Here is a 14,690-nt window from a genome sequence, read left to right as displayed (position 1 = left end):
ACATTTAAAGAAGAACTAATTCCTATTCTCCTCAAACTGTTCCAAAAAATAGAAATGGAAGGAAAACTTCCAAACTCATTTTATGAGGCCAGCATCACCTTGATCCCAAAACCAGGCAAGGATCCCACCAAAAAAGAGAGCTATAGACCGATATCCTTGATGAACACAGATGCGAAAATACTCAACAAAATACTAGCCAATAGGATTCAACAGTACATTAAAAGGATTATTCACCACGACCAAGTGGGATTTATTCCAGGGCTGCAAGGTTGGTTCAACATCCGCAAATCAGTCAATGTGATACAACACATCAATAAAAGAAAGAACAAGAACCATATGATACTTTCAATAGATGCTGAAAAAGCATTTGACAAAGTACAGCATCCCTTCCTGATCAAAACTCTTCAAAGTGTAGGGATAGAGGGCACATACCTCAATATCATCAAAGCCATCTATGAAAAACCCACCGCAAATATCATTCTCAATGGAGAAAAACTGAAAGCTTTTCCACTAAGGTCAGGAACACGGCAGGGATGTCCATTATCACCACTGCTATTCAACATAGTACTAGAGGTCCTAGCCTCAGCAATCAGACAACAAAAGGAAATTAAAGGCATCCAAATTGGCAAAGAAGAAGTCAAATTATCACTCTTCGCAGATGATATGATACTATATGTGGAAAACCCAAAAGACTCCACTCCAAAACTGCTAGAACTTATACAGGAATTCAGTAAAGTGTCAGGATATAAAATCAATGCACAGAAATCAGTTGCATTTCTCTACACCAACAGCAAGACAGAAGAAAGAGATATTAAGGAGTCAATCCCATTTACAATTGCATCCAAAACCATAAGATACCTAGGAAGAAACCTAACCAAAGAGACACAGAATCTATACTCAGAAAACTATAAAGTACTCATGAAAGAAATTGAGGAAGACACAAAGAAATGGAAAAATGTTCCATGCTCCTGGATTGGAAGAATAAATATTGTGAAAATGTCTATGCTACCTAAAGCAATCTACACATTTAATGCAATTCCTATCAAAGTACCATCCATCTTTTTCAAAGAAATGGAACAAATAATGCTAAAATTTATATGGAACCAGAAAAGACCTCGAATAGCCAAAGGGATATTGAAAAAAAAAGCCAACGTTGGTGGCATCACAATTCCGGACTTCAAGCTCTATTACAAAGCTGTCATCATCAAGACAGCATGGTACTGGCACAAAAACAGACACATAGATCAATGGAATAGAATAGAGAGCCCAGAAATAGACCCTCAAATCTATGGTCAACTCATCTTCGACAAAGCAGGAAAGAATGTCCAATGGAAAAAAGACAGCCTCTTCAATAAATGGTGCTGGGAAAATTGGACAGCCACATGCAGAAAAATGAAATTGGACCATTTCCTTACACCACACACAAAAATAGACTCAAAATGGATCAAGGACCTCAATGTGCGAAAGGAATCCATCAAAATCCTTGAGGAGAACACAGGCAGCAACCTCTTCGACCTCTGCCGCAGCAACATCTTCCTAGGAACAACGCAAAAGGCAAGGGAAGCAAGGGAAAAAATGAACTATTGGGATTTCATCAAGATCAAAAGCTTTTGCACAGCAAAGGAAACAGTTAACAAAATCAAAAGACAACTGACAGAATGGGAGAAGATATTTGCAAACGACATATCAGATAAAGGACTAGTGTCCAGAATCTATAAAGAACTTAGCAAACTCAACACCCAAAGAACAAATAATCCAATCAAGAAATGGGCAGAGGACATGAACAGACATTTCTGCAAAGAAGACATCCAGATGGCCAACAGACACATGAAAAAGTGCTCCATATCACTCGGCATCAGGGAAATACAAATCAAAACCACAATGAGATATCACCTCACACCAGTCAGAATGGCTAAAATCAACAAGTCAGGAAATGACAGATGCTGGCGAGGATGTGGAGAAAGGGGAACCCTCCTACACTGTTGGTGGGAATGCAAGCTGGTGCAGCCACTCTGGAAAACAGCATGGAGGTTCCTCAAAATGTTGAAAATAGAACTGCCCTATGACCCAGCAATTGCACTATTGGGTATTTACCCTAAAGATACAAATGTAGTGATCCAAAGGGGCACATGCACCCGAATGTTTATAGCAGCAATGTCCACAATAGCCAAACTATGGAAAGAACCTAGATGTCCATCCACAGATGAATGGATCAAGAAGATGTGGTATATATACACAATGGAATACTATGCAGCCATCAAAAGAAATGAAATCTTGCCATTTGCGACAACATGGATGGAACTAGAGCGTATCATGCTTAGCGAAATAAGTCAAGCAGAGAAAGACAACTATCATATGATCTCCCTGATATGAGGAAGTGGTGATGCAACATGGAGGCTTAAGTGGGTAGGAGAAGAATCAATGAAACAAGATGGGATTGGGAGGGAGACAAATCATAAGTGACTCTTAATCTCACAAAACAAACTGAGGGCTGCTGGGGGGAGGGGTTTTGGGAGAAGGGGGTGGGATTATGGACATTGGGGAGGGTATGTGCTTTGGTGAGTGCTGTGAAGTGTGTAAACCTGGTGATTCACAGACCTGTACCCCTGGGGATAAAAATATATGTTTATAAAAAAAAAAAAAAAAAAAAAAAAAAAAAAGAAAGGACAAATACCCAACTTTTGTAGCAGCATGGACGGGACTGGAAGAGATTATTATGCTGAGTGAAATAAGTCAAGCAGAGAGAGTCAATTATCATATGGTTTCACTTATTTGTGGAGCATAACAAATAGCATGGAGGACATGGGGAGTTAGAGAGGAGAAGGGAGTTGGGGGAAATTGGAAGGGGAGGTGAACCATGAGAGACTATGGACTCTGAAAAACAATCTGAGGATTTTGAAGGGGTGGGGGGTGGGAGTTTGGGGTACTAGGTGGTGGGTATTATAAAGGGCACGAATTGCATGGAGCACTGGGTGTGGTGAAAAATAATGAATACTGTTATGCTGAAAATAAAAAATAAATTTAAAAAAATAATAATAATAATAAAAAGTTAAAATAGAAAAAAAAAAAAAACAAAAAAATAAAGCAGTAAAGAATAAAAGAAAAAGAGAAGATGCTTGATATAGTTTCAATCTTCTTAATTTTTTTTTAAAAAAGATTTTATTTATTTATTTGACAGAGATCACAAGTAGGCAGAGAGGCAGGCAGAGAGAGAGAGAGGAGGAAGCAGGCTCCCTGCTGAGCAGAGAGCTTGATGTGGGGCTCTATCCCAGGACCCTGAGATCATGACCTGAGCTGAAGGCAGAGGCTTTAATCCACTGAGCCACCCAGGTGCCCCAAACTTCTTAAAATTTTAATAAGATTTATTTTGTGGTCCAATATATGATCTATCCTGGAAAATACTTTAGATGTGCTTGAGAAAAATGTGTATTCTTCTGCTGTTGGATGGAATGTTTTGTATATATCTGTTAGGTCCATTTGGGCTACTGTATAGTTCTACTCAAATGTTACCTTATTGATATGGTCTGAATGAGCCATCCATTGCTGAAAGTGGAGTATTGAAATCCCCTAATATTATCGTATTGCTGCTCCTCTGTCCCTTCAGATCTATATTTTCTTTATGTATTTAGGTGCTCTGATGTTGTGTACCTATATATTTATAATTGTTATATCCTTTTAATGAATTTACTCTTCTGTAATTATATAATAACCTTTGCCTCTTATTACAGCTTTTGAGTTTAAACCTAGTTAGTCTGATATGAGTATAACTAACTTTTTTCTGTTTTGGTTTCCATTTGCATGAGTACCTTTTTCCATCACTTCACTTTCAGTCTATATGTGTCCTTAAAGCTAAAGTGACTCTCGCAATTTTGACTTTAGCCATTCTGACAAGTGTGAGGTTAAATCTCATTATAGTTTTGATTTGCATTTCCTTGATGGTAAGTGATACTGAGCATCTTTTCATGTGTCTGTTGGCATCTGTACGTCTTCCTAGGAGAAATATTTGTTCGTTTCTTCTGCCCATTTTTAAATTGGATTATTTGGGTTTTTGGTGTTGGGTTGTATAAGTTCTTTATATATTTCTTTATATATATATTCTTTATGTATAAATAATATATATTCCTTATATATTTATATACATTTATCAGATGTCATTTGCAAATATCTTCTCCCATTCAGTAGGTTGTCTTTTAGTTTTTTTTTTTTTAATCATTTCCTTTGCTGTGCAGAAGATTTTTAGTGATGTAGTCCCAATAATTTGTTTTTGCTTTTCCTTTGCATCAGGAGACATATCTAGAAAAATGTTGCTATGACAAATGTCAAAGAAATCACTGCCTGTGCTCTCTTCCAGGACTTTTATGGTCTCACATTTAATCCTTAATCCATTTTGAGTTTATTTTTGTGTAAGAAAGTGGCCCAGTTTCATTCTTTTTTATTTTCTTCAATATTTATTTATTTATTTTAGAGAGAGACAGAGAGAATGCACACACTTGAGTAGGGTGAGGGGAGAGGAAAAGGAGGGGAGGGAGAGAGAAATAAAGAGAATCTCAAGCAGCCTCAGTGCCCAGAGCAGAGCCGTATGCCGGGCCTGATCTCACAACTCTGAGATCATGACCTGATTTGTCAACCAGGAGTTGGTCATTTAACTGACTGAGTCATCCACAGGTGCCCTCCACTTTCATTCTTTTGCATGTATGTATCCAGTTTTCCCAACAGTATTTGTTGAAGAGACTACCTTTTCCGTGTTGCATACCCTTGCCTTCTCTGTTGAAGATTAATTGACCATACAATCCTGGGATTATTTCTCTATTCTATTCCATTGACCTATGTGTCATTTTTGTGCCAGTACAATGCCATTTTGATTACTATACCTTGTAGCATATCTTGAAATGTGGGGGATGGGTGAAATAGGTGAAGGGGATTAAGAGTACACTTATGATGAACATTGAGATGTGTATAGAATTGTTGAATCACTACATTATACACCTGAAATAAATGTAACATTATATGTTCACTATACCGGAAATTGAAAAAAAAATTTTTTTTAAGTTGAAGTGACTCTCCTATGGGCAGCACACATTTTAGCCTTCTGGGTTTTCTTTACTCCAGTGAGCTGCTCTCTGTCTTTTGACTGGGGGATTTAATCCATTTATATTTAAAGAATATTTAAGGTAATTAGTGATACATAAGCAACACTATTGCCATTTTATTAATTATATCCTGGGCATTTGCAGCTTCTGTGTTTCTTTCTTACTCTCATGCTGTCTTCTTTTGTGATTTGATAATTTTCTGTAGTGGTATGCTTTGATTCCTTATTTTTTATCTCTTGTGTATTAGCTACAGGTTTTTGCTTTGTGGTTAAGATGAGGCTTACATCTAAAATCTTATAACAGCTTTTTAAGCTGATAGTAACTAAACTCCAATTGCAAATAAAACCTCTAGTGTTATTACTCCCCACATTTTGCTTTTGATGCTACAATTTATATCTTTTTATATTGTTCTTTGATTAACAAATTATCATAGTTATTTTCTATACTTTTGTCTTGTAACCCTTATACTAATTATAAATGATTTACATACCACCATTACAAATAGAGTATTCCGAATTTGACTCATCTTTACCAGTAAATTTTATACTTTTGTATAACTATAGTGTCCTTTTGTTTCTATTTGAAGAACCCCCTTTAGCAATTCCTTTTTTTTTCTTTCAATATTTTATTTAAATTCAAGTTGTTCACATATAGTGTAGTTTTGGTTTCAGGGGCAGAATTTAGCGATTCATCAGTTGCATATAATGCCCAGTGCTTATTATATCCAGTGTCATCCTTAATGCCCATCACCCAATTCCCAATTACCTCATCTTCTCATCCACCTCCCCTCCAGCAACCCTCAGTTTGTTCCCTATATTTAAAAGTCTCTTATGGTTTGCCTACCTCTGTCTTATTTTATTTTTCCTTACTTTCCCTTATAGTCATCTATTTTGCTTTTTAAATTCCACATATAAGTGAAATAATATGGTATTTGTCTTTCTCTGACTGGCTTCTTTCACTTAGTGTAATACACTCTAGTTACTCTAGTTCTATCCATATCCTTGCAAATGGCAAGATTTCATTCCTATTGATGGCTGAGTAATATATATCTACATTTTTTTCACATCTTCTTTATCCATTCATCAGTTGATGGACATTTGGATTCTTTCCATGTTTTGGCTATTATGGATAGCACTGCTATAAACATTGGGATGCACGTACCCCTTCAAATCACTGTTTCTGTATCCTTCAGATAAATACCTAGCAGTACAACTGTACAATTGCTGGGCTATAGGGTAGTGCTATTTTTAATTTTCTGAGGAACCTCCATACTATTTTCCAGAGAAGCTGCACCAGTTTGCATTCCCATCAACAGTATGAGTGGGTTCCCCTTTCTCTGCTTCCTCTCCAAGATTTGTTTTTTCCTGAGTTGTTAATTTTAGCCATTCTGACAGGTGTGTGGTGGTATCTCATTGTGGTTTTGATTTGTATTTCCCTGATAATGAGTGATGTTGAGCATTTTTTCATGTGACTATTGACCATTTGTATGTCTTCTTTGGAGAAATATCTGTTCATGTCTTGTGCCCATTTCTTAACTTATATTTTTTAATTTTTTGAGGTGTTGAGTTTGATAAATTCTTTATAGATTTTGGATACAAGCCCTTTATCTGATAAGTCATTTGCAAATATCTTCCCTTATTTCATAGGCTGCCTTTTAGTTTTGTTGATTGTTTCTGCTGTGCAGAAAATTTGTATCTCGATGAAATACCAATAGTTCATTTTTGCTTTTGTTTCCTAGCAGCTCTTTTTAAAAAAATATTTATTTATTTGGAGCACCTGGGTGGCTCAGTCAGTTAAGCATCTGCCTTCAGCTCAGGTCATGATTCCAGGGTCCTGGGATTGAACCTGGCATCTGGCTCCCTGCTCAGTGGGGGGTCTGCTTCTCTCCCTTTGCTGCTTCCCCTGCTTGTGCTCTCTCTCTCTGTCAAATAAATAAATAAAATATTTTTAAAAAATAAATAAGAATTTATTTATTTGAGAGAAGGCATGAGTTGAGGGAGGGGCAGAGGAAGAGAGTCTTCAAACAGACTCCCCACTGAGCATGGAGCCCAACATGGGACTGGATCTCACCATGCACGAGATTATGACCTGAGCCAAAAGCAATAGTTGGATGCTTAACTGACTGAGCCACCCAGGCATCCCTCCCAGCAATTCTTTACTATAATATGTTTAGGCTATGTCTTTTTTAGTTTGCATCTGTTAGGAGCTTTTGTTGCTTCTAGGATAAGTATATGGATATCCATATCTCTCCCCATATTTGGAAATTTTTAGCCATTTTTTAAAGATTTCATTTAGGTATTTATTTGAGATAGAGAGAGTGAGTGAGTTCACAAGCAGGGAGAGTGGCAGGCAGAGGGAGAGGGAGTTGCATGTTCCCCACTAAACAGGGAGCCTGACAACAGGCTTGATCCTAGGACCCTGGGATCATGACCTGAGGTGAAGGCAGACATTTTACTGATTAAGCCACCCAGGCACCCTGCCATTATCTCTTTAAATGCACTATCTATTTCTCTCTCTTTTCTCCTCTGGGACTCTCTCAATGATAATGTTAACCCTCTTGATGGTGTCCCATAAATCCTTTAGACTTTCTTCATCCCTTTTTCTTTTTTCTCCTCTGGCTGGATAATTTCAAATCCCCTGTCTTCAAGTTCAAATATATTTTCTTCTGCATGTTTACATCTGTTGATGATGCTATGTATTGCATTTTTCATTTCATTCATTCTATTCTTCAGATCCAGAATTTGGTCTTTTAAAACTATTATTTCTATGTTTTATTGAATTTTTCCCTTTGTTCAAGTATTATTTTTCTCATGTTTTTGAGTTGTCTATCCATGTTCTCTTATAGTTTGCAGAGTCCTTAAAATAACTATTTTGAATTCTTTATTAGGCAATTTTGTAGATTTCCATTTCTTTGGGATCCGTTACTGGAAAATTATTGTGGGTAGCATCCTGATGGAGTCTGTGGCATAGTTTGTAGCATTTGTGACCTTTCTTCCATACTCCCAGCCACTTCACACCACTCAGCTGTTCTGATCTCCTTAGTAATCTGGTTAAGGAGACCAAGAAATGGGCCTCTTGGGCAGCATTCCACATGGTTGCTGGACCCAAGTACTCACTCACTGTGCTCTCACTTTCCCTGTGAGAAATTACCGGCTGAGGATCTCTACTGGTACTGAGCTGTGCCACTTTTGGGGAGAGGTGATGCAGATAAAATGAATCTGTTATTACCCTCCTTGATATGTCTATTCCTGGAATTTTTGCTCCAACATTGTGTTGGAACTTCTTGGCTGGACTCCTAGACTCCAACAAAGGTACTTGCATCTGTGGGTAGTTGTAAAATTCATGCTTCTGTGGAGGGATGATAGTAGAAAGCTCCTATTCCTCCATCTTGCTGATGTTCTGATTTATGATGATTTTAGTTCACTTGTTGTTTTTCTTGTCAGTACCACAAAATCATCATATCTTTCTTGTCCTTTCAGTCTCAGCCTGTCCTTATCAGTGTTCACTCAAGAAGGCTGGAGAGGGATACTGCTGAGTACTGAGGCTTGGCTGTGTTTGGGCTCCTCCAGATTTCAATCTACCATGCCAGTCCATGTATTGTCTCAGAAGCTCAGGGAGTTTACCTTTGACTCAGGCAAGTCCTTTGCTTATGGCAGTTCACTAGTTGGCCTGCCTATGATCCCAGGTAGTCAATGCCCCCAGGGATGAAAGCGGCTACCAGTCTTTGCGCACCTAAGAAAGCCTAATTCCTAGAATTTAATTCATTTGAACTTCTTTGCATCTCCAACAATATCTGATGCCTTTAATTTAAAAGTACCCACAGACACCTAGGTGGCTCAGTTGGTTGGGCAACTGCTTTCGGCTTGGGTCATGATCCTGGAGTCCCAGGATTGAGTCCCACATCGGGCCCCCTGCTCAACAGGGAGTCTGCTTCTCCCTCTGATCTCTCCCTTCTCATGCTCTCTCTCTCTCTCTCTCAAATAAGTAAATAAAACCTTAAAAAAAAAAGTACCCACAGATGGCTTTAAATAAGTGTATAGATTTCTTTTTTTCCCCATTTATGTCGTATTTTCTCTAGTTATGTGGGAGTGATAATAAATCTTTATTCCAACAAGTGGAACTCTGCTCTTGCATTTTTTTCTTTTCTTACATCAGTTCTTTATTTTAACCAATTCTCTTCAAATCTTCGCTTCAATTTTTGGAACGATTTTATTTATTTATTTGACAGAGAGAGAGGGAGTGTGGGAGCACAAGCAGAGGTAGTGGCAACCAGAGGGAGAAGCAACTCCCTGCAGAGCAGGGAGCCCAATGTGGGGCTTGGTCCTAGGACTCTGGGATCATGACCTGAGCTGAAGGCGGACACTTAACTGACTGAGCCACCCAGGCGCTCCTCTCCTCCTTCATTTTAATAAATTTTTCCTTTGGTTTTCTTATTTCTATTTCATAGAAGCTACAACTTCTTGTGTCTTTTGGAGGGCTATTAGGATTTTTTTTCCCTGAGAAAAATTATCTTTCTCTGAGCCTTCAGAACTATGTTCTATTTTTCCTTATGATAAAGTAACTTTTCATAAGGTATAAATATTTTTGTTTTCTCCTCTGCCTACTTGGTAGTTAGCAGCTTCCGTCTTTCAAACTTAAATCTGAAAGTGAAGTTGATGTTTATTGTGCCCAGTTCAATTTGCTCCGCCCGATAGTAATTCATCTAGTGAGGTCTGTTGGACTGAGAAAAGATATCCAGCTACCACTCTCTTAGTTTTGGGCTGATTAGAGACTGTCAGATACAGCTCACAGGTGGAAAGACTTTCTAGAATTCACTGTTCAGTGTACCATGTGTTTTCTTAATTACTGAGTACGCCAGGTAACAATTCAGCTTTTGTTCATCCCTCTTTGTTTACCGTAATGTTGGATACAGGGAGTCTGTTGAAATTGGGTGGGATGTCAGGAAAAGAAGAATGCTTTCAAAATGCTGGCTATAATATGAGGTGAACATAGTGATGGGGTTTGTGACCTGATAATAGCAAGCTGTCTCTTGCCAATTTCCTGTTGAAATACAGTGATGAAGATGGGGCACCTGGGTGGTACTGTGGGTGGCTCGACTGACTCTGGTTTTGGCTTAGGTGGTGATCTCAGAATCCTGAGATCAAGGCCCACTTAGGCTCTGTGCTCAGTGCGGAGTCTGCTTAAGATTTTCTCCCTCCCCTCACCTTGCTCTCTCTCTCTGAAACAAAGAAAAAAAGAAAGAGAAAAAATATATAACCATGAAAAAATACTCAAAACAAAAACAATAAATGAACATTATCAAAGATGACAATAAGTGACAGGTGGTCTGCTTGGCTTCAAAGTACAGTGTCTGAACAGAAGGACAAGCTGGTATGAGCTTCGAGTGGATTTTGAATCAAGTTTGGAAGAACACTGATTTAGAAAGGGTAACAAGGAGGAAGGAGAGTGCCGGTTCTGATTGCCGGCTCTGGGAGCCCTGGAGTCTCTCCATGAAGGTGGCTGGGAAACAGGATATGGCAGAGGAATGTTAGAGGAGTATCCAAAAGAGGCTTAATGTGAAAGGAAATGTTAAAGGAGTGCAATGGAAAGGACTGAAATGGAGGTCTCTGGTGGGACAAGGCCCGGGAAGACGGAATGGGAAGAAGAGCTGAGCTGAATGGGAATAGGAGTAGATGGCCCAAGGGAGATGCACTTAGGCAGCAACTGGAATGCGGATGAAAGAGTAGAAAAACATCAATGTATCAAGAGGGAATTAAACATCTTTAGGATTCTGAAAGGCACTTTGGTGTTTCTTAAGGTCTTCATGTCATAAAGGAGACAAGACGGGTATAGGAAAAATTCAAGTAATAATAATGAAATTAATTATTCATCAAACTTAAATGGATCACTACTCAGGCCAAGGTACACTGTCACTGGTCAACAAAAATTTAAAAATTAAGAAAACAACAATAGAATTCTCTATGCAACTTGAATGTGCTAATAAGTGACTCTGCTGCTTCAGGAATTGAGAAGGCAAATAGAGCTCAAATGTCTATCCAGCTGACACTGTGTGCTTGCTGGCACATTCCTTGGAGATGATAGAGCAGTCTATAGTAGAGTATCTAGAGGTGGATCCAATAATTATACCCCTTTTGTCCTCTGATTTAGACAGATTCATGCATCTGGCCACTGACACAAAGGGCCTATCTCTCGGGGATAGGATGCTTGCTGCACAGCAGGAGACAGCATTAGACTGTATCCTTTTTGTCAGCGTATAGATCTGGAGAAGGATCCTAGAAAAGGCAGAATCACCCAGGACCATTTCTCAAGCTCATTGGCAAAATAAATCCCTTCTCCTTCCTAGAAGGGAGGTTGGGAGAATTACCAAAATGGAAATCCTTCTGCATCAAAACTTAAGGAGTGGGGAAGTAGGGTATCCCTCGAACAAGAGTAAGCTAGTAAAAATTAATGCATTATAATGGAATAATAACTTCAGATGTCCTTTGGGGCTAGTGATTTCCTAATCTGAACAGAGCAGAGTCTGGGAATCTAATGAAGATACAAACAACAGTATGGAAGAGAATTGTTGCCCTATTAGCGGTATTAGCAAGCAGAGGTAAGAAAGGACTCTAGAGAAAGTAAAGTCCAGAGAGAGAGGAGACAAAAGCTGCCTATTTTGCATTTTATTTCCGGAGCTTTGTCCCCTGGGAAGAAGGATGCAGTGGGATTCTCAGGCTAATTCTCTGGCTTGGATTCCATGCTCATCAGGTCACTTTCTGATTATAATTTGGCTTTCCATGTAGACTTTCCAACAGCAAAAAGATTGTGCTAACATAGACATTCAAATATTTTATTTCTCACTGAGAATATGGATATTTGGCATCTGGTTTCCTGTGGGTTGTCTGATATCATTAGCACCGACCCCCTCCCCCCAAGCCAAATCAACTTTGTGTGAACTAAAAGGCTTGAGTTGTGGACCCTGCAAAGCTGAAGAATAGACCCAGACCGAGTCTACCACAGTGAAACACGGCAGGTGTCCTCAGGGATACATTGGGTCTTCAACTTGAACCCCCGCTGATACTCCAGACCAGGAAGGTATTAAGTAATTGATGGATTTGTGCCCATGTCTTTGTGTTAAATTTGATTACATTATAGTACATTGCAAAAATGAATGGCCCATCGTTATAATTTCTATGATAGGGTCCCTAGAACCAAGGAGTTATGGCATACAAATAAAAGCCAGCAATAGTCAGAATTTTCAAAGCCATGACATACATTTCTATGCCTTTCTAAGACCACAAAAACAGTCTCCCTCTACCTTTCCTTCAGCCCCCTGCTTCCCTTTCAGTCTGCCTCTCTCAGCTCCCGTGAACCTTTCATTAGATGCTTTTATAGTCTTCAACACACATGAGTTGATTTGGCTCTGAGGAGTTGAGTGGAGTGAAAGTCATCAATTTCCTGTCGTGAACTTGAGAAAGCATTCTTCCACAGGGAGGACTCACACGGCTGTCCCTAAGCACTCAGAGAAGCGAGGCCAATATTTCCTAGACCAAAATGCAACTGCTGAATATCACTATAATTCTGCATGTCCAAAGAACGCTGAAATTTATAAAGGACAGCTGTCCATTTCTAACCACAGAGACTTAAAAAAAAAAAAAAAAAGTTTCAAATGCAGCCTCTGCTGAGAACTTTGCTTCAGGATCTGATTTCAGCTAAGCGCTCTTGTTCACACCTCTTCTACGAGAGGACCTCTTCACCTTCCACCACGTGGCTGACTGGGCCTTTCATGGTCAGGATCAATTGTCACGGCAGGGTCAGGACAAGGAGAAGCCTTTCTTGGCCTTACAAGAAGCTCAGCCTGGGAGGTTGGCCTGGGGGCTGACCAAAAGCAAAATAGGAAAACCACTAATCAGATCCAGCTGGAACAAAGAGCCTCCGTTTATTTTGGGAAAATCACGTTATGTCATCATGACACATATCTGAATCTTGTGTGTTCAATGGGACAGGCCAGATACAGTGAGCTGTAATTCAAGCCGCAGCCACGGCTTTTCCGAGGGAAGATGAATTTATCTGGCTTCGTTGTCCTGCTCTTCAGGTGTGCCTTGTCTTAAGTGGCCACATCGTCAAGGACTTCAAAAATTTCAAGAACTGGAAATGTTGGGAGGCTGCTTATTTTGCATGGCAAGAAATCAGAATCAAAGGAATTTTTAAGACGGGGTAAATAAATGATGGGTTTAGTGGTGACAGTAGGTACTGACAAATTGCTGTCTTTCACCTTTAGAAATAATTCTCCATTGGGAAGGAGGGAGGAATCAAGTTTCAGTTTCTGAAGCCTATAGCTGAGGCATGGGAAGGATTTGTGGTCTGGGTCTGAGAAAACATCAGAGGAAAGAATGTAAGAGGCTGGAGGGCTCTGGGACAAAGAGAAGGCTGCTGAGGAAGGGGTGCACTGTAAAACACCAGGAATAAACCACCCTTCTAGGAACTGGGTCCAGTACCCAGTACATAGGGTGCTGACTCTGCTGCGCGGCCCGCAGGATAACCAGCCACCCCATGACCCTCCCCTCACCTCCAGGGTTCACGCAGACTTCCTAAGTGTGTGGCTGGCAGGCCCCAAGTGGCCCGGCAAGTGTTCTCTTTGACCCAGTGGTTTTTAAAAATTGAGCCTGCTAAACAACACATGGAAATTCAGATTTCTAGTTTCTCTTCAAAGAAAAAAGGAATAGAAAGAATGGGTAGGTGAAGCTGAATCCTGATTCCACCTGACAGGGGCTGGCCCAAGTTCAGTGGCTGCTCATTCCAGACCCAAGAGTGGTGATTTGTGCGTGCGTGTGAGGTGGTCCCCGAGACTCAGCAGCCGGCTGGGGTTCGCAGTCCAACGCCTCCACTCACTAGCTGTGGGAACTCAGGCCAGCTTCTTCTCTGGCTCAGTTTACTTATCAGTGAGATGAGACTAGTAATCGTGCTGATCTCATAGGTTCTTGTGAAAGTTAATCAAAGTGACTGTGCTTTCACTCGTGCCAGGCAAAAGCCAACATTATATAAGTAGTTCTCATTCTTGTAACCCAGCAGTGATGGTACTTCTCATCTTTTCTTCTAAATTATCTATATATGTTAATTTATCTACTCCTCCTAAGGACCCTATAAGATAGGGTCTGTTATTATCCATCTTTTGTGGCTGAGGAAACTGAGACAAGGAGAGACTAGGTAACTGCCTAAACTTGTCACATGATTGGTAAGTGCTCCAGGGTCTGTAATACATAATACACAGAATGATGTTCCTTCTGGTGGGTCAGGCACTCTCCAGTTTGCCATAGTACTTGCCCTTTGCACGCCAGTGTGTTCATATCCTTTTCTTCCATCTACCCCTCCCCTCCTCTCCTTTAGGTTCTCTCATTGGCCCCTGCACACACTCAATTTTGGGACCTCTAAGGATGCCTGGGTGGCTCAGTTGGTTAGGCATCTGCCTTAGGCTCAGGTCATGACCCCAGGGTCCCGGGATCAAGTCCCACATCTGGCTTCTTGCAGTGGGGATCCTGCTTCTCCTTCTGCCTGCCACTTCCCCTGCTTGTGTGCGCTCTCTCTCTCTGACAAATAAATGCATAAAATCTGTGTTTTTTT

Source organism: Mustela nivalis (assembly GCF_964662115.1).
Source record: "Mustela nivalis genome assembly, chromosome: 10".
In the NCBI taxonomy this organism is placed as follows: Eukaryota; Metazoa; Chordata; class Mammalia; order Carnivora; family Mustelidae; genus Mustela; species Mustela nivalis.
The sequence above is the reverse complement of the archived record's forward strand: the minus strand, read 5'-3'. Positions refer to the sequence as shown.